The 26,363-nt window shown below is 39.2% G+C and overlaps 1 protein-coding gene across 44 annotated transcripts in view; it reads right to left on the reverse strand.

The window, feature by feature from the left end:
• The window catches only part of ZBTB20 (zinc finger and BTB domain containing 20), a 775,662-nt gene that overhangs the window by 122,086 nt on the left and 627,213 nt on the right, over nucleotides 1-26,363 (reverse strand). Inside the window, exon 1 of one of the 44 annotated variants that reach the window (XM_019448068.2) lies at nucleotides 6,572-17,226. The exons of the other annotated variants lie outside the window; for them this stretch is intronic. The gene's annotated coding sequence lies outside the window, so the exon portion shown is untranslated. Of the gene's footprint in view, nucleotides 1-6,571; nucleotides 17,227-26,363 lie in introns of those variants that run through there. 44 annotated transcript variants of the gene reach the window in all.

Below are 26,363 nucleotides of genomic sequence, written 5' to 3' on the forward strand. Positions count from 1 at the left end.
TACAAAAACAGCTGATCTTACTGGAGAAGCTCTTGGCATTTTCCTACATATGCCACAATTTTCTTTGGTATTTCCTGGTTCTGTGATCAGAAAAATTATCTTATCATGTTGATTACTGTTGTTTTCTCAGGGTTGCTGGGGGTGAGGGGTAGCACAGTGAGGGCAAACAGACAGACTGGGCAGTAGCAAGGTAAAAATGACTTCTCCCACTTGTTTGAAAGTTTTCCAGGCGATCACAAGGTTAGAAAGTTTCTTCTTCATTATACTGAAGATATATAGAAATCATATATAGGAAAAAATGGCCATAGTCTTTCTAGACTGGGAAAGTAAAAAACTTCTTAACACAGTCACAGATATGGAACAAAGCAAACCGTATCTGAATAAACTGGAATGTTAATATAGCTGCATAAAATTCAAGTGTGTGTAAGACTTATAAAAATGCTCTATAAATGAAGATACCTTATTAGAATACAAATAGACATTAATAAGTAAATACATATATTAGATAATCAGATGGAGACAGTAGTTAACTGGATTTCTAAATTATAGATAAAATAGAATACAATAAATTAATAAAAGTTTGCATTAATGCTAATCCTCTTTTATGTAAAAATAAAATTAATATAAATGTAAAGTGGAGTTGCGTATCTGGGTCTGTGTGTCTACGTATATCTGCACAAAGTATTTCTGACTGACATTGAAAGGTGATATGTTGCATGGAAATCGAAACTTTGAATTATTTTAAATTGTTCATTTAAAATATCAACATAACCTGGCAGTTTTTCTCTTTCTTTTTTTTTTTTTATTTTACACATTTATTTTTCAGGTTCTGTTTTAAAGCATGAAAGGAAAGACAAATTAGAAAAACATTGCATATCAGTATGTATTTTGTAAAAGAATCCACCTGGATTTGCTAAAATATTTAGTTCTCAAAAAAAACAAAAACAAAAACAAAAACAAACCCAACAACGGCTCATTGGATTTTTTTCAAGTCTTTCCAAGACAAGTTCAGTTCTGAGTCAAGAAAACTATGAGAAATTTCACCTCAAAATGAAATTTGTTTGGATAGTTATACAGGCCCGAAAAACAACATTATCTCCATCATAACTATAACAAACAGCTAATGAATAAATATATTTCTGACAAGAATCGATCAGAATTGCAAAGCCTGGGAGGGTCATCGCAGACTTGAGAAAGGTAACCAAGTGAGGAAACATCAAACGGAGTTAATGGAGATAAAACCTTCTGAAAAATGGAAAGTGTTAACAATCACTGACAGGAAAAAATATACTTCCACAACAGTGACAACAACAAAACAAAACAACCCAAAACAACTGGAAACACATATCTCTAGGAGCAAAATATATGACTACTTATTAAACAAGAGGAGAACCTACTTCTTTGTCATTCCCTTTGGAAGCCTGGCTAGAAAGAAAGAAAGAAAGAAAGAAGAAAGAAAGAAAGAAAGAAAGAAAGAAAGAAAGAAAGAAAGAAAGAAAGAAAAAAGGTTGCACAAAAGATACATGTGTTCCTTTTCTGGTATTATTACAGGCCCACCTAGATTTAGCTTTCGATTCCAGATGAGATCAGGCATGTTCAGACTAGCACATCTTTGCTCTGTAAGAACAGAGCTGCTATCATTTCACTGGCAAATTCTCGTATCTCCAAATTTATGCACAATAGATGCCCTTAAAAATCTGCAAATTTTCTACTTCAGTCAAATACCTTACTGAGTTAAATTTTTTCTTAATTTAGTCTGCTAGTATGAAGCCGAAAAGTTAAGGCAAGCGACTCCTATAAGAAAGGAAAGTTGAATAGTACTTACCCTAAGTATAATGTGCAAGCCTGAATGGGGGAATCTACTTTTGCTCTATGATTTTTAGAAGGGAGTCCAGGTCTAAACTCAGCTCTCGCCCTTTTCCCTTCTGGAAAACTGAGTAGACTCCCTGAAGGTAGCTCTGAGAAAGATCATACAATTCAACAGCCTTACCTGTGGCCATTCAGAAGACTGCACTTTGGTGTGTGTTTAAAACTATGAATAAAGTCAGACACAGCGCATGCTCAGCAGGCAATTTAAAAATATTTATAACGTTGTTGTTTCAAAAACAAATTTCCTCAAACAAAGCAAAACTCACATTTCTTATCCATGCCAAGTTTAACGTTCTGAGACAAAGCTGTTTTGGAGTTTTCCGCTGGGGGAAAGAAAGGCTTCTAAAATTTTTTGTTGAACGAAAAATAGTTCTCCCTTCCCTTTTGGGTACTCTTAAAGGGGTGGAATAAATTTCCCTCCAAGTTTCAACAGAACTCACCTCTGGCTAAGATAAGCATTAGAAATTTAAGGTCTGTGAAAAACCATTTTAGAGAAAGTAACAAGGAACTAACAACAGTGGGCTTAAAGAATGTAATGGTCATCTGAACATTCAGGGCTGTCTAGTTTATTACTGTACTTTAAAAAACCCTGATACAGACAGGATATATTATGCTTATGCGTAGATAAAGTACATCATGATGAGAATAATGCATAGGCAACCAGCCATTTGCACACACCTAGAGAAGTTATGTTTTTCTTCTGCTAACTAAAATCTGAACTCTCCAAAATTGAAAAACAGATACATCAAAAATTTAGGAGAAACCCCATAATAATGTTAGTTTAATTCCTCTGTTTGATACAGGAAGCATGGAGGGAAGGCAATCACATTATCAATTGGCTAAATTGCAAGTTACACAAAATAAAAATTTGATTAAATATGATTCTCAAAGTACCAAATGCAGCAGAAATGCCTGTGTTACTCCTGCCTAGGAATTTCTCTCTTTCTCTTCCCTGAGTATCCCCAAGTTATGCCATTTTACCATCTATCACCAAACCCTTCACGGCCCCCCAGATCTCAGAGATCTTCTTGAAATCTCCCACTTAATTCTGAAGTCTCTGAATGACTTTCAGCCCTTGCTCTACTTTGCAGGGGTGCTCAGCTGACCTCACAAAAGCTCCACAGACACATCGTTCAGGATCTCTGATGCTTTCAAACTCAGCAAAGGGTGCCAAAAAAAAAAAAAAAAAAAGCCAACGATTAAAAAAAAAAAGTTTATTAAAGTGAAACTAGGAGTGCAGATTTGAAGAAGTTGCTTCTACTTTTATTTCCCTCTCAACTCGGCACAGGTGTTTCCTAACTCACACTACCCTGCATGCTGAGGAAGGGGGGGGGGGTGGTTAACTTAAGGTAAGGGAGTGGGCCAAGGGCCGACCCGCAGCCAGTTAGGATCTCTACCCTCATGTGTTAATGGATGTGTTTAAAAATGGACCCCCCAAAAAGCCTAGAATGAGGTTTCTTTTGGCAAATGATTAAACCAGTATACTGAAATAATTAAAGCTTTGTCCTTAAATAAAGCATCAGATCAACAGAACAAAAACAAAGATAAAAATTGCACACACATATGCATGCGCGCACACACACGCGCACACACACACACACACCCTCTCTCTCTCTCTCCCTCTCTCTCTCACACAGATACACAAAACTAGCGGGTGAGGGGAGAAGGAAATTAAATAAAAGAAAACAAACAGAGTCCTAACAGGCCATTCTCCGAAAAGGAATCTAAATAAAAAGTCATATGATATCTGATAGTGCAGGACACGTCGCCAAGAACTGGAGCGGATTGCCTACAGGAAGAAAGGGCCAGTGTATTCCAGCTCAAAGAGCTTTTCTTTCCTCCTCCTCTATTTTTTTTCCCTTTTCTCCTCGACTGTGAATGTGTTACTCTCAGGTCAGATCCACGAAGAATCTCAGAATGACAGCTATCACCTTTCACTGTACTCTTGGCGGCACAACTAGCTGATAGGAGCTGCCTGAGTTGGGATCAAGAGGGGCTAGTGCAGCTTTCAGTAACAGCCTCTTACCCGTAGCCCTTCTGCCCCTTCATAGACCCCTTTGGTCACATAAAAAATAGACCAAAAACAAAAACAAAACAAAACAAAAAAAAAGCAAGAGCAAAAAAAAAAAAAACAACAAAAAAAAACCAAACCCAAAAAACCAAACCAAAACAAAAAACAAAAATGTAAACACAACAGCCCACAGCAACAAAAGAGTTCAGGGGAAAAAAAATCAGAAAGAAGCCAAAAGTGTGTGTGTGTGTGTGGGGGGGGAAGCTCTTGTCTTCAATATAAAACTTTTTAGAGACTGAGTTTCTTTTCTCTTATTTTGATGACTTTCTCTTTAAAGATCCTTTTGTCCTGAAGCACTATTAGAAGCATAAAAATCTTTACAAAGAGAAAAGTCTGGAGGCAATACAAGAATCTTCCCGAAAAAAATACATAAATATAAGGGAGCTACCCTAGAAAATTTTGGATTTGTCAAAAGTTCCCCTAAATCTAATGTCTTTCAGGGAGTTCAAGTGGCCACCTAGTTCTTGTTTTTTGTCTGAGGGTCATTACTGAGGCAACACATACACAAGTAAGGTTTCCCGAAGAGTCCTTGTTATCAAGTTACTTCAAACATAAGGCGCTCACACCTCCCAGCCAGAAGGGTTTACTGACTAGTAGACATCACTGCCCTGATATGTGTTACACTCTTAAGAAGTAGTTATATAAATGCAGTCTAAAAATATGAAAAAATGTATATATCTATATTTTCCCTACAGTTTTTCTCCCCAGGGACAGGAATAGATTGTATTTTCAGTGAATGGAAAAAAAAAAAAAAAAAAAAGAGAAAAGAAAGAAAAGAGTTTCTGAATCTTGAAACAACTGTTGTAGCTCATTTTCACTTGGTAAAATAGTTATCTCCAGTTAGGTATTGTACATAATACATATTTAAGGATTTTTCTGGTGCTTGTGCATTTTCCTCCTTGTTCTGTTTTATGTCTGTTAGGTACCTTAAAAAGATTTCCAAGTGACAATCGAGATACAAATGCATTAGGAGGAGAACTTTTAGAAAGAAAGCATTTTCTTGAGTTTGTAATTCAAGAATATTAGTATAAAGATATAAATGCATTTAGAAAACGATGGAATTGGTTAGTACATTTTACACATACAGTTCACATGCTGATTTCTTTTTTTCTTTTCTCGGAGCATTAATTTGAAAATGATAAGCATTCTGGAATGTTTGCTACAAACACAAATTCATGGTAAAAATATACAAGCATAGGCAAAAAATCAAGTGGAGAACACAAAGCTACATGGCAGTCAGCATCGCTGAAAAATCTCTGTCTAGACTCTATTTCACTTGAACTAGTGTATCATGGAGGGGGCAAGCCATCTCTCCGGGGGTTTTTGGCATTTACGTAATTAGATGGAAACAAAAATAAAATACAAATATCTGCTCCCTTTAGTACCTTTTCTTTAATAACTGACAAGTGACACAGGCAGTACCAACACTTGTGAGACTGAGTGAACTAGTGCACCCCATTGGCATTTGGGGAGCCCGAATCCCTTAATTAACTTTTTACCCAAGTGGCAAAAGTAGAGGATGTTCTCACCACTAAACTGATTATTTGGTGCACTCTCCTTCTCCCCTCCGCAGGATTTTGGGGACCCAGAAAGGGTAAAGAGATGATAAGAGAAGATACATCCTGAACAACTTTTATTGTGAGTAGAAAAAAATAGCAGAGTGAGCATAAGAACAGTTGGATTTAGAAAGATTAAAAGAGGAGAAAAGAGCAACATATCCAACTTCATTAGCCTTTTTCCTTTTTGTTTTTTATGTATATATCTTGGGGTGATGGGGAGAAAAGATAACCGGATTTCTTTTGAATGTCTTTGTGTCATTATAGAGTGAATGTTCTGTTCCTGTCTCTTTCTTTTTAGGCGAAAAACTAATAAAAATAGAAAAACATATATCAGACATTAAGCTCACTTCCCCCCCCCCCCCCCTTCCCTTTGTAAAGAACTCTTTGTTCTCTAGTGAAAATGCTGAAAAATCCCCGGGCAGCTACTCCCTGAAACAAGTGCAAAACACTTAGAGGCTTTTGGGCTGGCTGGGAGCCAGGAGCCCTCCCGCTGTCTGCTTAGAAGAGGGAAAAAAGAGGAGAGAGGGAGAGGGAGAGAGGGGAAGACGGATGGGGGGGCAGAGGGAGAGAGAGAGAGAGAGAGAGAGAGAGAGAGTGAGGGAGAGAGAGACGGAGAGAGAGTGGGAGAGAGAGAGAGGTAGAGAGAGAGGGAGACAGAGAGAGAGAGAGAGAGAGAGAGAGAGAGAGAGAGAGAGAGAGAAATTGGAGCTTCCTTTAATAGACATAGGAAGCAACGTTTTTTTCTTTTTCTTTTTTTTCAAAACTGGCGGTCAAGCGTTAAGTAACTCCCGTCCAAATCCACCTGCTAGAAATGAACTTGGGTAACCCCCCAGGGGTGCACAAAGACAGGGAAGACAGTAACATACTCCATACTCTTTCCCACCCCCCCGTTGTACTGCTTCCATTCTTTCTGCTCCCATACACAAATGCCCACAGATCTCACGCCACCCCCCCTTACCCCCCAACAACAAACACAGCGAAATACATGCTCCCTCAGTCTCCTAAAAAAAAAAAAAAAGGCTTTTCCATCTCGGTTGCGACACAGTGATAAGGGGTAGCGAACATCTCATACCTGGTGTGAATGCTAATCAGTCAGGAGTTCTCCTTTTCCCAAGACAGGGAACTGTTTCCTTCCAAATTTATTAGAACCTCCTCCACTGCCTCTTTGAAAAACCTTCTTTGTCACCCTCTCCCAAGTCCCGATACTTCTTTAAAAAAAAAATGGCTTCGGAGCTCCTTCTATTCTTGATATTGATTCTCTCTCTCTCCCCCCACCCCTCCTCCTCTCTCCTGTCTGTGTCTCTTCTGAGTGGTCTATTGATAAGTCCCTGGAGGCACTGGGTCAGCCTGCCCGTAGGAAACCAGACACAATGCACAAATCTCCGAGTGCCATTCTGCCATCAGCAAGCAGACCACGTTTAGGAGAGAGAGAGAGGAAAAAAAAAACAGTAGAGCAAGAGACAGAGAGAGAGAGAGACCAACCGAAGGAGGGAGAGAGAGACCGAGAGAGGAAGAGAGAGGGGGGAGAGAGGGAGGGGGGGGGAGAGAGAGAGAGAGGGAGAGAGAGAGGGAGAGAGAGACACACACGGAAGGAGAGAGAGAGTGTGAGAAAAAGACTGATTGGAGCAGGAGGGAGGGAGAGAGAGAAAGGGAGAGGGAGAGAGAGCGCGAGGGAGAGCGACACTGCCAGTCAGGTTAATCATCCCTACTTTAATTAGCTGTTCGGCTTAGACATAAAACAATTGAATTTGAATGATCTGTCAGCAGGCTCGGCTGAACCAAAGGGGAAAAGCGAATATTACAAAAAGACTGTTGGTGTATTCTGATAAGCAATACTGCTCGTACTGACAAATCCTCAAAGGGGGAACTATTAAAACTTACAACTAAACAAAAAGTGCAAATACAAATGGCACTAGATAGAGGTCTTTTAAAAAAGGGAGTTTTCTCCCCTAGTTTTATGAACAGTAGATATTTGTGTGCAGGTGCCCATATATTAGGGTCTGCGTGTAATGTGTGAAAGTTTATTAACGATGGTCTAGGAGCGTAGCAGACAGATGCTGCAGAGAACAAGACAGGTACAGTCAGATGCCTAGTCTAGATCTTGGAGGGAGATGGATGCTGGGAGAAGAGGCACCGTGGCAAGAGATCAGCACAGACAAAGTCAGTGGGCAGACAGGCAGACAGATTTTAGGCACGGCACGATCTCGTCTAAAAAGGCAAAAGTTCTGATGCAATAATAGGTGCAAAACAATCCATCCATCCTCTCTCCCGGGAGCACTCTAAGGTACAGTTAAAATGGATTAATCTTTGTGACAAACAGAGCTGGCAAGGCAGACTATGGCAGACACTGAAGGCGATTTGCAGACCCAGAGAATACCAGAGCCGGAAAAAGCCACGGAGATCAATCTCCCCAACGCCCTAATTTAGCAGACGAGGAAACTGAGGCCCGGAGACTCAGGCCAATAAATTACAAAGGCAATCGCAAGTTGACATTGGAACCCAGGGCCTCAGCAGCCCACCAGGCTGGTGCTCTGCCTGTCATACCAGCTAACCTCCAGTTTTCGTTACAGACTCTGGCCCAACAGGTATGGCTATCACCCTTGTCTCCAGAATAACAGGATTGCTCCATCCCTGCAGTTACTGCACAAACCTCCAGTTTTTAAAACGTCTAAATAGCGAAGTTGAAACATCTTCTTGTCCATTTTGAATTCTAAGGATAGGGATTTAAGTCTTAATTCAGTGTCAGGAAAAAAAAGTAGAAAAATACAGCATGGTAGAGAGCCTGTCTCGACAAGGTATAGTTGGTGTCACATTCCAAGCTAATGAAGGCCAGTGGATTGATCCACAGAGATCTCTCCCAGAGTTTGCAATTCTCTCTATGTATATCATCTGCTGTATGTCACCATGTAAGAAGATGTTGTTTTCCCCTACAAGTCATTTTTAAAATGCAGGCACACTGTGGGTGAAAGAGATTGAGGCTATTAGCCTACAATGCCATTCTAAATCACTGGTGAGATTTGCTACCTGGAACATTAGCTGTGGGCAACTCTTCCTATATATTTCAATTGAAATGAGCTTCTAAAAGAGAAAGGGAAAACAGTATTACCTGCCCATACATTGGATGGTATCTTTTTTTTTGACACATATGATCCTATTCAGTAAGGATCTCCCTTTTGACAACAGATAATTGAAGGTGCTTTTTTTTTTTTTTCTTTAAGGGGGAAGAGGTGCTTATGAAAAGAGCAGTACCATCAGGTGTCACTGGAGAGATGAAGTCTCTTGTCCTAAAACAAGAATCATGGTGTACATAAAAGGCAAAACTCCTTCTCAGTCATGCTTCCGTGACGCTGTTGCTACTTAGGGTGGAAGAAGAAAATTGACAGAAATGTCAGGCACCTGGGAGCCCACTGGAGGACGAGTAAGCCGAGAGAAGTCATAGCCAGAGTCATTTAGTTTATTTGTACATCAACTCCTTAACAATGGCTGCTGTGACATGTCTAAAACACCTGGTCCACAGTCAGTCAATTTAGGGAGAGGTGGGACCACCGATTTTGACACTGGTCCTCCTGCAGGTCTTAAAGCACCTGATAGGCAAGAACCTACAGCAGAGAAGTGATGTGCTTAGTAAATCCATGTGGGGTGAATTGGGTGAAGAAGGGAATGAGCTTTGGAGTCAAGGAGACCTTTATAACACTGTGTAAGTCATGGCCACTCTCAGAGCCTCAGTTTCCCTACCTGTAAAAGGTGATAATATTAATCCCACATGGTTGTTCTAAGCATGACATGAGCTAACATATATACAGTCCATGGATGGTATTACGTGGCAATTATTATTGAGGTAGGCATACAGTGAGGGTATAAATAAATAAAACTGCGTGCTATGGATGTGCTGAGTGTGTTATATTCAAAGCATGTAGGTTCAAGACAGGGATACTCATAGTAAAGCAAGGACCTAATATACAGATTTCTACTGGAAAGCACTGGCAGTAGAGATTACAAAACTTAGAATCCCAAGGTTCTAGAATTTAAGCTCCAAACATCATCTGAGAATTGTCTGATCTCTTTCTACCCAGACTTTGGTATATTTCCCAGCTCATAATAATAATAATAACCAATGTATTACCGAGTACTTGATTTGTGCTCAGCACTCTAAGTACTTGATATTTGTGTCATACCTTAGTGTCACAGCAACTCTATGAATTAAGCACTACAAATCCTCATTTCATAGAAAAAAACCCCGAGGAATAGAGGGGTGAGATAACGTGTTCAAGAGCACACATCTAGTAAGTGTGGAGCTCGAGATGAAATCCAGGCAGGGTGACTTTGAAGCCTGTATCCTCAACCATGATGCTGGGCTGCCACACGGTAGGTATTATTCAGTAAATATGTGTTGAAATTTGTTGAATAAGACACCGGTGTTTTGATTTCATTAAAAATAAGTGAAAATCTGTGCACAATCACTTGTGCTCGGATTATGCAATCTGCACCTATATCTCTTCAGCAGCTCACTTCAGGTGGTGGCCCTTCCTCAGAAGCCAGGGTGAGCCCTGTCCCTGTGTGCTGTTGAAAATGGATGAGGCGAAGATTGCTGGCTATGACCACCCAGGGCATTTAAATATCTGACGACATTTTCAGCACTTTGAGGGTAGTGTTAGCACACGGGTTATTAATTGGCTTAATTCCAGTTCGGATAATTACATCGTGTCTCTTTAATTTTTCCCCGACTATGCCATTCTTCATTTCCTGTCACAAATGTGCTCTTTAAAAAAGCATAGGAACACACAAAAACATATAGTTATATTTAAGGTTTGCATAATAGTATGGGGTGTTCTTTTCTTCTGATTACTGTATAGGAGCCATGTAATAAATGAATGAATGGGCAAAAGAATTAAAGTCATCACAAAAAGATAACTAGCTGAAGCTAATATTTGAAATAAACAGATTTTTAAACCATTTCCTTGGTGACAGGATTCCAATCATATAGTTTTTTTTCCTCATGGGCAGATATTTCAAGAGCTGATTTATCATGATGCTCATGATAAACTGATTTCCTTATACTGTATAGTTTCCAGCACAAAAATTAGCAATGAAAACTGATCTTTTAAAGTAGAAACAACACGGTTCTGAATGGTATAGTATACTGAACTCACGGGTTTTAGAACAGTCATTAATACAATTATTAGACCCTGACTTATTTGGCAGGTTTTTTCTTCACCAAACATATTACTAGAATAATCTTCAAAATTATGGAAGAAAAGGACAAAGGATCCCAACTTAATAAACTTAGGAAAGTTTGACAGTCATAAACACACACGACCCTTCTTCTTTTCCCAAAGAATTCTTGGCCTTTGAAATACAGACTGTGTCTACATGATACCAAAGAAAATCTCCTGAAGGCATGTATTTGAAGCATGTGCACAAATAGTTGAATGTACTCAAGGTAGAGCATGGTTTATTAGTCCTTTTCAGTGTACATTTGTATGAACAAGTCCACCAAATATAGGGAGCGCAGAAAGTAACAGAATAAAGGGTTAATTTATTTACTATGCATGAGAGTTTCTAGACCTTTGCCTCCTCGGCTTTTAGTTCAAAATTCCATGCATACTCTGCACATAATAATAAATGCCATAATTCAATGTATGCCATAATTTGATTTACTTTCAAGCACCTTTTCTGGTTCAGCTCTCAAAGCTTTCTTTCCTATAAACTTCCTCCAAATTATTCTTTGTGGCCCTCCGTAAATCATCATTTAAAATCAGTGTTTGTGGGATGACTCCCATGCTGTGGAGAGATCTGTAGCAAACTAGCCCGATTTCCTTTTGTGAATCAGTGGTCAAGTTCCAGGTCTTATCTGAGAACTGAAAAAACACACTGAAAAAAAAAAAAAGCAAAAACAATAAAATCTCAGTCCTTTTCCATCTCTTTGACCCTTATCATAATGACAGCAGTCACTCAGTGACTATCCTCTAGTTTGTCATTCATGCCTTGAGACCGAGATCTTTGGGACAAGGTCTTTACAGTCTCCTTGGCATATTTAATCTATTGTACCTGCTCTTGGTAGTAGATGGTATCTCAGATGAGCTGACACAACAACTATTCTCTCTTAGTTCTTCATATGCAATTACAGTCTATTCTTTCTGTGTTCCTAGTATCCAATATGTACAATACTAGTGATTTGACGTTTAGACTAAAATAGTATTATTGGATAGGATATTTAAGAATTAGGTAGCAAAAAGTACTTATACGGGCGATTTTCCTAGCCTCACCATGATTTTTACAGTAAGAAATCCTTTGATAGCACAACTAAATTCAAAATTTAAGTGAATTTGGAATTCAAAAGAAAGGTGAACAAGATTTGCTCTGAATATTAGAGATGGTAAGCAAGCTCTTGCTTTTAGATTTAAATATCATCTAGATAGATTTAAGGAGGCACAGGATCTTAGATATAGGAAGTGTTTAGGAGATTCTTTGGTTCCGTCAGTTCACAGAGAAGAGCTGAAACATTTTACAGAGACATTTTGTCAGATGAGCTTACGATTACACAACTTGATAGAAGCAAAACTAGTGCTGGAACCTAGTTCTTCTGTTTCCTGGTCCCATTCCCTCTTCTTCATCATCGAACCTCTTACGTACTGCTGCCAAGAAAGAAGTACCATGTTCTTAACGTAGTCTGAGAAACATATCACAAAGAGGCTGTGGCAGGCTGAATAAAGACCCCACAAAAGATATCCATGCCCTAACTCCTGGAAACTATGAACATTATCTTCTATGTCAAAGGGGTCTTGCCGATGTGGTTAAATTAAGGGCACTTAGATGGGGAGATTATCCTATATAAGGTAGGTAGTCCCTAAATATAATCATGAGGTTCATATAAAAGAGGGGCAGGAGGATCAGAGGTAGTAGAAGGATCAGAGCTAGTAGTAACTGCTAGTAGTAGGAGATGATGATGGAGACAAGAGGTTGGAGTTATTTGTGGTCCTGGGCTGAGTACAGATGGCCTCCAGAAGCTAGAAAAGGCAAGCTTCTTCCTTTTATTTTTTATTTTTACTTATTTATTTTAGCAGATGTATTACCTTGTTGACTCAAACTGAGGCTATGATAAAAGAAACTTCTCCCCAGTCTTCAGAAAAACGTTGACTAGGATAGATCAAGAATGGGTCTCTCTTTCTTGCCATTAAGAACATCCTAGGTTGACATGGAGAAATCTATCTAAAGATTGTTGGTTAATGGATCAGTTGTCTATAGAGGCATCTAATCACGTTTGCCATGTCCAGTCTTAAAGCATTTCTTCATTGCTGGGTTGGCAATCAGATACCTCCAAGTTAATCTACAGTAGTAGGGTTTTGCTTTCACAGTAAAAGGGTTTTGCTGTCCAATTCTTGAGTGCCAGAAGATTTAAACTCATTTTAAACAGCAAGGTGCCCTCTTACCAGCTCCCCTCCCCCCACCTGCTCTGCTCTTTCCCAGTGGAGGTCACAAATGGAGAAAAGAATGAGGCATGAGGTGGCATCATGCAAAACAAACTTCCTCCTTCTAAGACTATCTTGCCTTAATGTATCATTGCCATTCAATTACTGCAATCTGTAGAACAGCACTCCTAAAACAGTGCTCCTTGGCAGCATTAGAATTGCCTAGAAAATTGTTAGAAAAATAAATTCTTGGGCTGTACTCCAGACCTAGTGAATCAGATACTCAGAGGTGGATATATCAGTGCCTATGTTTTAAAGATCCCTTTAGGTAATTCTAAAACCTGGCTGAGAAGCACTGTCAGAGGGCAAATCTGTGAGCCTTGGCAAGTCTGGTGAAAAATATGGGCTATGAGTGAGGTCACCTGCTCACCTGGGTATAACTGTGGCTTTGTCATCAGCTATGTGACCACAGATCATGTTCTTAGTTTATCTCCTCATCTACAAAATGGGAATGATGATGTTGATAACAATAATAATAATAGTCCCCCTGTCCATGCATACGGCTAATGTAGGACTTAATAAGATCATGAATATGAAAACATGCTATAACTGCAGGATTATCATTATGGAAGAAACATTAATTTGGATTGTGAGTGTCCTGAGACCAAGGTGTTGGGGATATCGCCTTGCTTTTTTGCATCAGCTGGGGCTCTGAAGTAATAATAGCAAAAATTCAAGCTTCAGGTGCCAGGTCTAACTCTGCAAGCCAAAATGAAGGCTGGAAGTCTGTAGACTTGTAACGGATCCATTATTGAATGGAGGACCCACCGATGATTTTAGTTTCTGGAACTAAGTGCTGAATTTCTTGATTTGAAACTCCGCGTTTCTATTCATCAGGTAGCAAAATTTAGTGACAGCTCTGAATTCTATATTGCAGATGAAAGCTTGCAGCTTCTGCGATTCAGAACCATACTTCTTTATCAACTCCCAGTGATACGCAGTTTTAGTAAAGTGGCCCATGATCTCCATAATTTCCATACCATATTTTTAAATAAGCAAGAAGCTCCAGGAAGCCAGCTCAAAGACAACTGATTTTATTCACAAATTTTTCAACAGAAAAGACATAAATTTTGACAGGTGGGAAGGACTATCCAGGTCAGGATTGAAACTTTTTTAGATATTAAATCCCAAGCTCTTAGGGGGCTGGAAAAAACTCTGATACAACCAGATCAGACACAACTGTGATTTCATGGAAAACCATCAGGACTTTATCCAATCAGTAAGTATGAGAATTCTCAGAATTTACCAAGGACTCTATATAAGGGGGGGGGGTGCACATGTTATAAAAAAGACAGCTAAGCATCCCTTTTCCTTCTTGCATGAAATCATAGCAGGTACGCCTCTTGGCCTGAAGGCTCTTCCATCCTCCGAAGATTTAAGTCTACAGGTCACACTCTGGCAAGTCCTGTGTACCTTGAAGGATAGTTGTGGTGTGGCAAAGATTCCGTCTGGGTTGCTGTCTCCTCTGAGCCAGCCACACTGTGAGCATTAGAAGCAGGTGTGCCTTTTAAGAGCTCTGTGTCCTTAAGAAAGTCATCTGTCCTTGTAGACTTCATAGATTTTTCCATTTGTAAAATGTGGATGATGTGTGCCTTGCCAATCTCACAAGTTGTTGAGATCACACACTGAGGATCAAAAGGGATGATGTATCTAGAATGCTTTGTAAACTAAGGATCCCTTTTGCTTGGCATTATTGATGTTATTATAATTTACACTTCAGCAGAAGAGTAAGGTATGTGCAGAAATGTTGGGCATGGTAATTTGCATACTTTGCGACACTTAAGTTGTATATACCTTCATGGTTTTCCCCTGAACTTACATGAACCTTCTTGTTAGGTTATGACTAAAGTGGTAACAAGAGATGTTATTTCCTTTTAGTCCCTATATGATCTCTGGGTTGATTATGATTGCTTATACATTAAATAGCATTTATTTTGGTTGCGTTCTGGTCAACTCTACTTTGAACATATCCGCTACATAAGACCAAATTCAGTATTATAAAATTGCAGAAAGCATGGCTTCTGAAGCTGGTATTGAGTAGTGAAAATATCTCCAAAAGCCATTCCTTGGCTGCTTGACATCAAACATCTACTTAGAAATATCTATTAGTTCAACAAGTATTCCTGAAGGAAAATTTGTAGTAAAGCTAACAGGCATTCAACATTTAAAAGGACAGGAACATGTATTCTGCCATAATGCAAGTTATTACTGCCTGAATTGTCCAAACTTTGTTGAAACATATCTGTGAATTGAATTCAGATGAAGATCTCATGGACTGTTGCTATTTAGGTGGCTATACGAATATATGGTACCCAATCAGCGAGTCCTTCAAGTGGAACAGAAATTAACTGTGTGGTATATTTTAATAAAATTATTAAGGTAATTATGCAAAAAACACACTGGAATATCTTGAGCTGTTATTTAAATCTTTAGTTGTTGCGTGCAATTCCACTTTTTCTGTCATGTATCCTTGACTAGACTATAGGCTCCTGGAGAATAAAACCTGACTTCTACTTCTCTGAATTTCCCATTGCCCCCAGTACAGTGGTTTATACATAGCATTTGCTTCAACATATCTGCTGTTTAATTGGATTCACTTCTTATTGGCTTTTCTTGGGGGGCAATTAAGACACATAAAATGCCCATAGATAAGCGCATCATTATCACTGAGGTAAAAGTTGTGATTCTTAATTTTTTTTTTTAAATTATGCATTGGGCCACTTATTTTTCCCATGTGACACCTGACCTGACTAATTATATAAGTGAATAGAAAAACATGATTCTCTTTTAAACAGCTCACTTTACGTGTATGGTGATGAGGGTGATGGTGAGGCTCTAAGTATTACAGCCCTGATGGAAAATATTTTAAATTAAAGCAAGCTACCCATAAAATTATACCAACAAAAATATGCACTATCCCACAAACACACATTTGCACATTCTTAAACTTAAAATTAATGCAAAGAAAAGATATATTCTTTTGTTCTAGTGGAATACAAATGATGAAGACTAATAAATGAATAAATAAAGCACTGGGTAACCAAATCAATGTCTGCTCAATTCTGGTCAAGGAGGTGAAGTGAGGTTTCCCTTTGAGTCAGAGAATGTAGTGGATAAAAAGGACGTGAATAGCTGGGGGGATTTCCTGAGGCCATTGCAGACCAGCTCACACACTGTTAAGAGGCTCATTTTCATGAGACTTTTGGTTGCATTTGTTAACACTTGCTCTAGGTCCCCTAGAGCATTAAGTGCCACATCACAGCACTACAAGAACAGGACTAAATGTGAGAAGGTACATTACAAGGTTCTTTTTCTTTCAGATCCAAATATCCAGGAGTTTGTAGATACTTTCATGACAGCTTTTTTCTCCTTTGTTTCTCTCCTCCCTCCCCCAAACCCCACATACTCCTTTCAAGCAGGACTGTGGGGAAAGGATTTTCTGTTTTCAGTGAAAATCTAAATTCTTGCACTTAAAAAAATAACCAACTGTAAAAGCTGTGGATTAGTACAGTTAATTATTTCCATAGGTACAACATATTTCATTAAAAAAAAAACCAAAACCTGGTCGGACTGCTAAATTTGTTCTAGATTACGGATTTAGCCACAATTTGGTAAGTATTTGTTCTCTATTAGGCTTGGTGCATATTAATTGGTACATATTTTAACATTCCACTACTGCATTAAATTATTAATAATTTGAAATTATTAGCTGCCACCATTTTCCTGAAGCAATGTGCTACCTATTTCTTCTAAGCTTGTCCCAAACAAAAAGTCTGGAATTTGATTTGTCAAGAAAACAAATGTGAAGTTCAGAAAAAGGCTAAGAATCAACAAAAGAATGAGATTCAATCTCAAAATGATTAGGGAGAACAAGAGCTTGTTTAATCCTCAAAGTCAATGTAAAAGATAGGCATTCAGATTTTGTAGATGAAAAACCTGAGGCTCAGAGAGGTTAAGTAACCCCCTCAACGTGCACAGTGAAGAGGTGGCAGAGCTGTGTGTTAAAGCCTCATCTGTCTGACAAAGCCAGTTCTCTTTTCTTTTAAACGTTCTATCCCTAGACACTTAAGGTCTCTGGCTATCCAGGAGTTTCTCTGGGATCTGCCATTGGGTAAATGGGGTAAAAGAGCAATGACAATCACAATAGTTGTTAAATAGATATGCACATGTATTATTCAGTATGTATAAGTGTATATACTTAATATGCATATGATTATATATACTATGTATACACCATATATATGAATACTTAACAGCCAACACTGATTAGCACTTAGAGCATACCAGGTATTATCCTAAGTATTTCGTTATTTAGTATGTGGTATATGGTACTATTAGGTCTCATCACATCTCTATAAGATAGAAATCATTATGATTGTCCATTTTTACAGATGAGAAAAGTAAGGCACACAACTAATAAGTGGCACAGCCCAAGGTACTTTCCATCATGCTACCTCTTTCATGAACCTTTTCCTAGTTGTTACCTCCTTGAGAACATACCTGACTTCTAGTCTATTCTACGACTTTGTTTCCTCTTAGATGATAATGAGTGAATCTTAGAAGATGGGAGACCTCAACTATCAACTAGTCAATAGTTTGTTGCTAGGGAAGAAAAAGACACAATTTAGTGGAAAATCCCCATTTGTAGAAGAGAAAGTTCCCTAAGGAAGACATTATGGCCTGGAAAATAGGGGAGACACTTCGGGTGGATGGACTTCCTGGGTCCTTCAAAACATAGTAGCCATTAATACATAAGCCCAATTTATCATATAAAACTAATTTAATATTTAATGAGGACCTGCTATGAACAAAGGACTTTGCTAGGATCTAAGCTCTAGAAAATAGCTATAAAGATAAATAAGAAGACATAAACATAATATTTAGAATCTGGAAGAAAATAAACACCATATAATTAAAATACAACACAAAATAAGGCAAATACCATAAAAGGTTGCTAACAGAATTCTGTAGGTTTAGTGGCTTCAGGAATATTATTTGATGATGGACACTGAAAAAAGTTACCTGAAGAAAGCAGTGTTTGCGATAGACTTTGGAATATGGGTAAAGTTCTAACAGAACCTGGAAAGAGAAGTTTTAGGCAAGGGATACAGAATAAGAGCATGGGGAAAGGAAAGCACAAGGTGTACTTGGGATTGATTTGATTACTTCTAGACTACCCAAAGGATAGCAATAGGAGTTTGAGGTGCTGTGGGTGGCACATCCAGTGGAGATGTCCAGTGGCAGCTGGAAACCCATCTTCATGGTACTAGAATTGACAGGTCAGAACTAGATATTCCAATCTTCAGGGGTGTTGCAGCTCTACGGGTTCCATGAACCTGCCCACAGGCTTCAAAGATGTAGTGAGGGAAAAAAGAAAGGCAAACATACATTTTGTGGGCACATGAAGGGAGAATTATTGAAGGATGCAATGGAGCCCAAAGCTAAAGAATGCTCTAGAGAAGTGGAAATAGATGGCCCAAACCGTCAAATCAGAAACAGTAAAAACTAACACTGCCAGGAGAGAGCTGGAGTCTTCAGCTCTGTACCCATCCTTGAAAGGACCACCTCTTACTCATTTACACTTTTCCCCCCAACTCATATCTGTACTCAACCACACACATAAACACACATTTCCTTTTTCTGGGAAAAAAATGGTATTATTAGTTCAAACTCTATCTGGAAGTTTTATGAGTAAAGTTCAAATTTTATTGCTTAAGTTTTACTTAAAAGATGACTGAGTCTTTGATGTGTGGGTCAATTGTTCCTTGGTGGGAGTGTAAATTTATTCATATTTTATTTAACAAATACTGTTGGAGTCTTTCCTATTTGCCAGGCACTGTGCTAAGTGGTGGCATCAGAAGAATTTCCACAAATGCTGAGATGGATTTTTCACCTGTGAGCTTTGCTTCCTATGGAAGCCAAGTGGGACAAAATTGCTTCCTATGGCCAAATGGGACAAAATTGATGCCTTTGTGATGATGAGTTTCAATTCCAGCCCTCTAAGAGTTTTTATGTTCATGTTATTAACTGCATATATATGTGTAGTTTTTCTGTTCCAAGATGCTTTTTTTTTTAAGTTTTGAATAACTTTTGGTGTTAGCAAAAGGTGCTGTAGATGAACAAACCCATTCCAGGGCAACACAGGAATTGATTCTCCTGCTTTCCCATGATGACAGTCTAGTATGTGGTCAAGCAGGAATATTTTTCAAGTATTTAAAACAACGATGGAAATCTTATTCTTGATTGTATGCTCTAAAGTATAAAGGCAAAAAAAAATCAGCTTTACAAAGATAATTGAAAAATAGCTCAGTATATGTTCCAACTGTTGGGTCAAAATGGAATAAGGAAGCTTTAGGGAAGTGAATCTATAAAGCTATCCTTAGGGCCTATTTATTAGTTTATTTGTACATATTTTTTACATATGTATATATTTTTCTAATACTGCCCTGAGACATCAGTTTAACCTTTTTCTTATATGCAAAATTTTCCCTTTTATAAAATAAGAATCTTGCTGCATACATTATTTTGTAAACTGCATTCTTTTAAGACATATATTTAAAAAATTTTTTTTAACGTTTTTATTTATTTTTGAGACAGGGAGAGATAGAGCATGAACAGGGGAGGGTCAGAGAGAGGGAGACACAGAATCCGAAACAAGCTCTAGGCTCTGAGCTGTCAGCACAGAGCCCGAAGTGGGGCTCGAACACACAGACCGCGAGATCATGACCTGAGCCGAAGTCGGCTGCTTAACCGACTGAGCCACCCAGGCGCCCCAGACATATATTTTTAAACCCTGCATAGTATTCCATTCGACAGATATGTCAACATATATTTAAGAAATCCCCAAGTTTTGAACATTTTGGTTACATTCCAATTTTTGTCACATTCCAATTTTTGTCATTTTCAATAACGCTTTGTTGAGTGCTATTGTGCAAAGCATTTGTGGTGCTATTATTTACTGGAAAGAAATTTTTGGAAGCTTTAAAATTTAAAACTACAGGCAAAGAAAGAAAGGAACTTGCTTTATACATCTACCATAAGCAAAGGAAGAAAAGTCAAATGCTTCTAGGAGCCAGGATGATAGAATTTCAAATGAGGGAGGTGGGTGTGGCATAAAACATGGGGTGATAGGAATTTTGTCAAACTGGAAAGGACATGGCTTGTCTGCAGGGAGAGGCCACTGTTCAGGTCCAGACATTGGTGCCGTGTAAGAATGCAGGTCTAATACTGCCAGATCTCCAAATTAGCAGGAGAAACCGGAAGAAGCTGGATTTTTTTTGGTGAGATTTCTTGATCTTTAAAGGTTGGCTCAAACTCTCAAATTATTTTAAGATACTCTTTGGACACCAGTTTCCCCTCCTCCCTCCACCCCCCAATCTATGGGTTAGTTAGACACAGCTCACAGGCCACTGGTTTGTAATCTTCAAATGAAAGAAAGGGAAACATGGTGTTTGGAAATACATTTCTATGTAGGGAGTTAAGCAAATAAAGTTTTGCTTCAAGTTTTTCCAGTAACAAGGGATGTGATGTGGAGAAACTGAACCTCAATATGCAAACCTTGGGAGATGGGTAAATACTGCTCTCCATTAACTACAAGCTTCTAAAGGGTCTCAAACTTCCCAAAGAAACATGCTTTAATTCCATAAAACTTTAGCCCAGTGCTCTGTATTTTGACATCTAATGCTGATTTCCCTTCAATTTACATCTGAACAAACATTTCCCATTAACATCCACCTGCACTACTTCCTTGCGTTAAGAGGCGGTGGTATTTGGCTATGCTCTGGTTCTGATTCATGAGGACTCAGCCCAAGCCCAACATTTCTGTTCTTAACAGATTTTGGTTTTTAAATCTGTAGAACACAATGTTTCCCTGGGCTGAGTTCTAGCATGCCAAGTTTTGGCTGGCCACAGACTTTGACATCTGAGTGAAAAATCTTTCAACAATGGCATTTAAACTGAAGAATCAACAGACCTTTAATTATAACACTGCTTGTAATTCCCCCCCCCCCTTTATCATGATGTTCAAATTGCCTCAAATCACTAACTGCACGGACAGCATGTTATTCATTTGCCATTCCATAATTTGGAAACTCAGTGACTTGAGATTGTGTATTAATTTTTGAAAAATCAGTATGACTTTATTCGCTATAAATCAAAGAGGCCTATAGAATGCAGGTCAAAATTACTGATTCATTAGAAATAAGAAACAAAACCACTCAGCATACAATTTCTCAACTTATCTAAAACGTTCAAGATTTATTTAGATAAGAGTAATATTTCTACTTAGAAGTTAGGCATTAAATCTATCAAAACACGAAGTTTCTTTTTTGTGAGGTTTCACTAAGTGCCTCTGTATTTCTCCATAAAATGTTAAGTGACCGTTTTTTATGGCTTTTTTATGACACAGACTCAGATCACCCTATGTTTCCCTTATGTACAAAAGATACTTCTATACTGCTAAAGTACATTGGGAATCCTTTGAAAACTTTCTTTTTTGGAAATCAATGTTGAAAGGTACTTAGCTGATATTCAGCCTATCTGAATATATTTAGCGGGCAAATTGAGATTAAAAATGTAAATGTGCGAGATGTTTTTCTATTGTTAAATCCTACATAGGTTTTTGTTTGTTTTTTAAATAGAGAGACTGGTTATAAGGAATGTGGGCATAATTTCAGTCCCTTTTCATCTTGAAGAGAAACCTGGCTCTAAATTTCTAGGAAATGTATTTATTTAGACCAAACAACATGCCAAGCTTTTAAGCATAATTTCTAATCTTTATAATATGTTTACAAGATGGATATCATTAATCTTGGTCAAATTACTTGATTTATCAGAGCCTCAGTTTCTTTATCAGTAACAGATTAATGATAGGGATTTTGGAGTCTTTTGCCCATGGATTTTAAGTGGTGGAGTTTGGAGGCAACTCCAGATCTGACTTCAAAACCTCTGCTTTCTCTTTTGTGGGTGGGGAGGAATACCTCCCTGGAACGTAGACACTTTTCCTTGTGTAATCAACCTTGCTTTCTTGATACAATGGGTTATCAGAGAAGTCACATTCTCAATTATGATTAGCACTACCTTGTGATTCTGAAATTTGTCTTCATCTAGAGTATAAAATTCACATTCTAAGAAAGATATGGTCTCATAAGTCTCTGATTTCCTGGACAGACCTGGTTTCAAATCTTGCCTTTTATTATACCCACAAATATGCTTATATTTATAAAATGATGTCCTGTCTTTGTTCAGAAAATAAGGCTCTCATTATCTACTTTGTGTGTAAACTGTAATAAAAAGGTCCAGGAACCTAGTACCGACCAGCACAGAACACTGAAGAATTGGACCCTCCAAGGTAGAACCGGTAGAAGGAATCCAATTCAAAGTTGTTGAAGGGAGTGGAGATGATAAATAATATTAATAGTAGTAACTATATATATTGGACACTTAACAAAACATTGCTGATTCTATGTATCATATTTAATCTTCACAGATGCCCATTTTACACATGACAAAACAGAGGCTTAGAGATGATAACTTGCTTATGTTCATGTCCCTAGTGATTAGCACCTGCCCCCCAGTGCTTAAGCTTCACTTATTTACTAAATGATCTCCAAGAGCAGGGGAACAAAATGTAGAAAGGTAAATTTAAAGAGCAGTTATAAGATTATAAATAGGAGATGGGGCACAACTCAGGATTTGGAGTGGGGACAGAGTAAGACTGAAGGAGGTAGGTCCAACATGGTGGAGGTCAGCAGGTGTCTGCTATAGGGGTGTCATGTGACATTAAAAGTATAGGGACATGCAGAGCTGAGAGAGAGAGGAACCTTAGGTGGGGGGTGGTAGATAAGGTACACTGGGATGCTTGGCTGATTGCCTATGTTGTTCTCTTTTACCAACGTAAATAAAGCTTTGTATGCTGGGGGACAGAGGGCAAAGAGGATGTGTCTGAGAGACCTACTTAGAAACATCTCTTTTCACATGTCACTTCCTGGAGGGGGGAAGAAACCCAGTTGTCTAACAAGTTTCTTTTTAAAAATACACATTTCTCTAAGAGGGTTAAACCTCATTCACACCCTTGAGTAAATTACTTTAATGAGGTTGCCAGACCACCTGAGTGTAATTAAAGTCACGGAGCCACAGTTTGGGGAAAGGTAACGTAACTGGAGCTGAAGCATGGAAGAAGGGTTGTGGGCGGTGACACAAATGAGGAGAAGGACTTTCCTAGGAGAGTAGGAGGGCGCCACATCTAATTCTGTGCAAATACTGTGAAGATCTACAGAAATGTCAAGTACTAGCATCATCATTATCGTTAATTCTACTCTGCGCTTATGTTTAGAATTTTGGTAGTAGCCAGTGAGAAATCAAAATCACAATCGGTTGCTAATTTCTGATGTAAAGACTGAGCAGAATGCCCTACTTGTGGCATTCCCTCCATAAAGGATTGTCAAGCAAATGGAATGTCACAATTAGTTGTAAAGTTGGAAGCCCTCATATTTCCCAAATGCCAACCTGTTTCTGCAGTCTAGGTTAATCCAGCCCAACCTGTCAGTTTCAGCAGACTATTTCCTCAGTGGGAGGAAGGGAGAAAGAATATAGAAAGTGGAGAAAGAATGGATACTTCAGCCCCCTCCTGCTTTCCACCTGTGTGGCCCAGTACAGAACGCTCTAGGCTTTTGTGGGGACTTCAGAATGTATCTTCCATGAATGCTAAGCAATAAAGGAGCTATGTACAAGTTTAATTCTGAGGTGTGTGATGAAAAACGAACAAAGAGATGTTAAGAATGAGCCCATTAATGAGAAAGCTCATGTGCCCCCAGTAGAATCTCATTAAGGTCTTTAATGTCATTCCAAACCTGTGCTGGGTCTATGGTGTGGTGGGCATGTTTGAATTCCCCCAAATTCACATGATGTAATTGTAATACCCAATGTAATGGTGTTGGGAAGAGAGGCCTTTGGGAGGTGCTCAGGTCATGAGGGCAGAGCTCTCCTGAGTGGGATTCGTGTTCTTATAAAAGATGCCCCACAGAACTTCCTTGTCCCTTCCACCACATGAGGATACAAACAAACAGAAGGGAACCATCACCGGCCTTGCTGGCACCCTGATCTCAGACTCTCAGCCTTAATAACTGAGAGATACATTTCTGTTTATTATAAGCTACCCAGTCTGTGGTGTTTTGTTATAGCAGCCTGGACGACTAAGACAGTCTACACAGGTACTTCAGAAATGCTCATATATACAATCTGACAGGTACAATCAGAGGCAGCACAAGGACCACACGCCTCGAGAAGCACAGCCAGAACAATAAAATCATCTCTAGAGCACAGGCGGACTTGAATTCTGGGTATGTGGATGCTCCTCGGGTGTGGCTGGAGGAGAGCATGCTGTATGTGTGCATGGTCATACCCTCCTTGGTTTTCTTCCCCTTCCATCTTCCCCATACACATATCTTTCATATTTTATAACACCACAGGAGTCTTCCAAATTCAGTGCTTTTCAAATACACTTTGTATTTTACTCCTAACTTAAAGGGGGGGGGGGAGTACTTTGTTATAGATGCACTGAATTTGACAGCAAATTTGTTATTTTGGATTCTTATTGGTGACTTGTGGCTCAAAAGCACATTTTGTCTAAATATTGATAACACTTCAGAATATAGGAGCTGGGAAGCCTAGCCCAGTGGTTACCAACCCATGCTGTCTATGAGTATCACCTTGGGAGGTTTAAAAAATACAGATTCCTGAGCCTTGGCCCCCACCCCATGCTTCCCCAAGTGAATCTGATATAATGTCAGTTTTGGCTGCTTGCAGCCAGTTATGGGGACTGAGGATCTTTTTTTTTTTTTTTTTTTTTTAAACGTTTTATTTATTTTTGAGACAGGGAGAGACAGAGCATGAACAGGGGAGGGTCAGAGAGAGGGAGACACAGAATCTGAAACAGGCTCCAGGCTCTGAGCTGTCAGCACAGAGCCCGACGCGGGGCTCGAACTCATGGACTGTGAGATCATGACCTGAGCCGAAGTCGGCCGCCCAACCGACTGAGCCACCCAGGCGCCCCCTGAGGATCTTGATCAACCTTTTCATTTAACTGACAAGACATTTGAGACCCAAAGAGGAACAGTGACTTCCCTAAGGTCACACAGGAATATATACTATGTATGAAGATAAAGACTGTGGATGATGTGAAATTGACCCCATTAGCTATATTCCAAATTACTTCCTTACTTTAGAATATATTTTGTATGTTTGTATGTATAATGCAATAATTCCTTCATCACCAAGCCACTAATGTGGCATTCCAAGTCTGATTAAGAAGAGGAAGGAAGTGAAAACAACTTGCACTCAGCCCAATCTGGCATCAGGTAAATCACACGTAAGTTTCTCTGATGGGCTTCGCTTCTTGCCTCTTTGTCCTCATCGTCTTTGAGACAGAGATGACTCCACATCTCTATCTTCAGGCCTGACCTTTTGGCTGCGCTGCAGTCTCATGTCTCCAAAAGCCCCTGGGTATCTCATGGATACCCAGTCAGTACCTTGTCTCAGTGTGTTCAAAATTAAACTGGTGCCTCCTCCTCCTAAATGTGCACCTGCTCTGTAGCCCTCTGCTTCCACTTATGGTCCCACTCTGGCTCAAAAACATAGCGAGCGATGTCTTTGGTGCTTTCTTCCCCCTTGCTCCCCAAAGATGATAGGTTAATTCTCTTTCTGCCATGTCTCATAAATCAGCTCAGCAGCTCTGTTCGCTCCCTCTGCCCCTGCCCTAGTTAGGGCCCTCACTGCCTTCTCCTGCATTGCTGTGATTGTCTCCTACCTGACCTGTGCCCTCTGGTCTCACTCCCTATTCGGGTCCACTTTATTCACTGTTGCCAGGTTAATCTTTTTGAGGCACAGCTCTGATTATGTTACTCTCCTACTAAAAACTTTCAATAGCTCCCCGTTGTCTACGGAATAGAGTCCAAATTCCTTGGCCTGCTAATCAAGCCCTCTCACTTTCTGGTCTCCATCTGCTTCCACCGCTTTATTTCCCACTCCTCGCCTCTACACAGGGCATGCTCTAGTTAAACTCAACTAACTTCTCTGCAGAATCTTTCCCCTGTGATTCTTCCAACCATTGTTCATGGTTTCAGAAATGCTCTTTTCTTTTCTCTATCTTTGTGTGCTCAAGTCTTCCTTGCCTTTCAAGGCCCAAATCCAGTATCAGCTCTTCTGGTAAATCCCCCCGTTAGCCCTTCTCTGAACTCCAGTGTACTAGTTTATCTGTGTTATAGCAAAGTAGGCACAGGTCTCAGCTCTGCTGCGAGATTAAACCTTTCTGAGGGCAGGACTGGTGTCTTGTTTTTCTGTGTATCCTTTCCATTGCTGTTCACACAGTGCACTGCTCACAAATATTTGCCACGTGAA

Source organism: Panthera pardus, unplaced genomic scaffold, assembly GCF_024362965.1.
Source record: "Panthera pardus isolate Hobbes unplaced genomic scaffold, ASM2436296v1 HiC_scaffold_16, whole genome shotgun sequence".
In the NCBI taxonomy this organism is placed as follows: domain Eukaryota; kingdom Metazoa; phylum Chordata; class Mammalia; order Carnivora; family Felidae; genus Panthera; species Panthera pardus.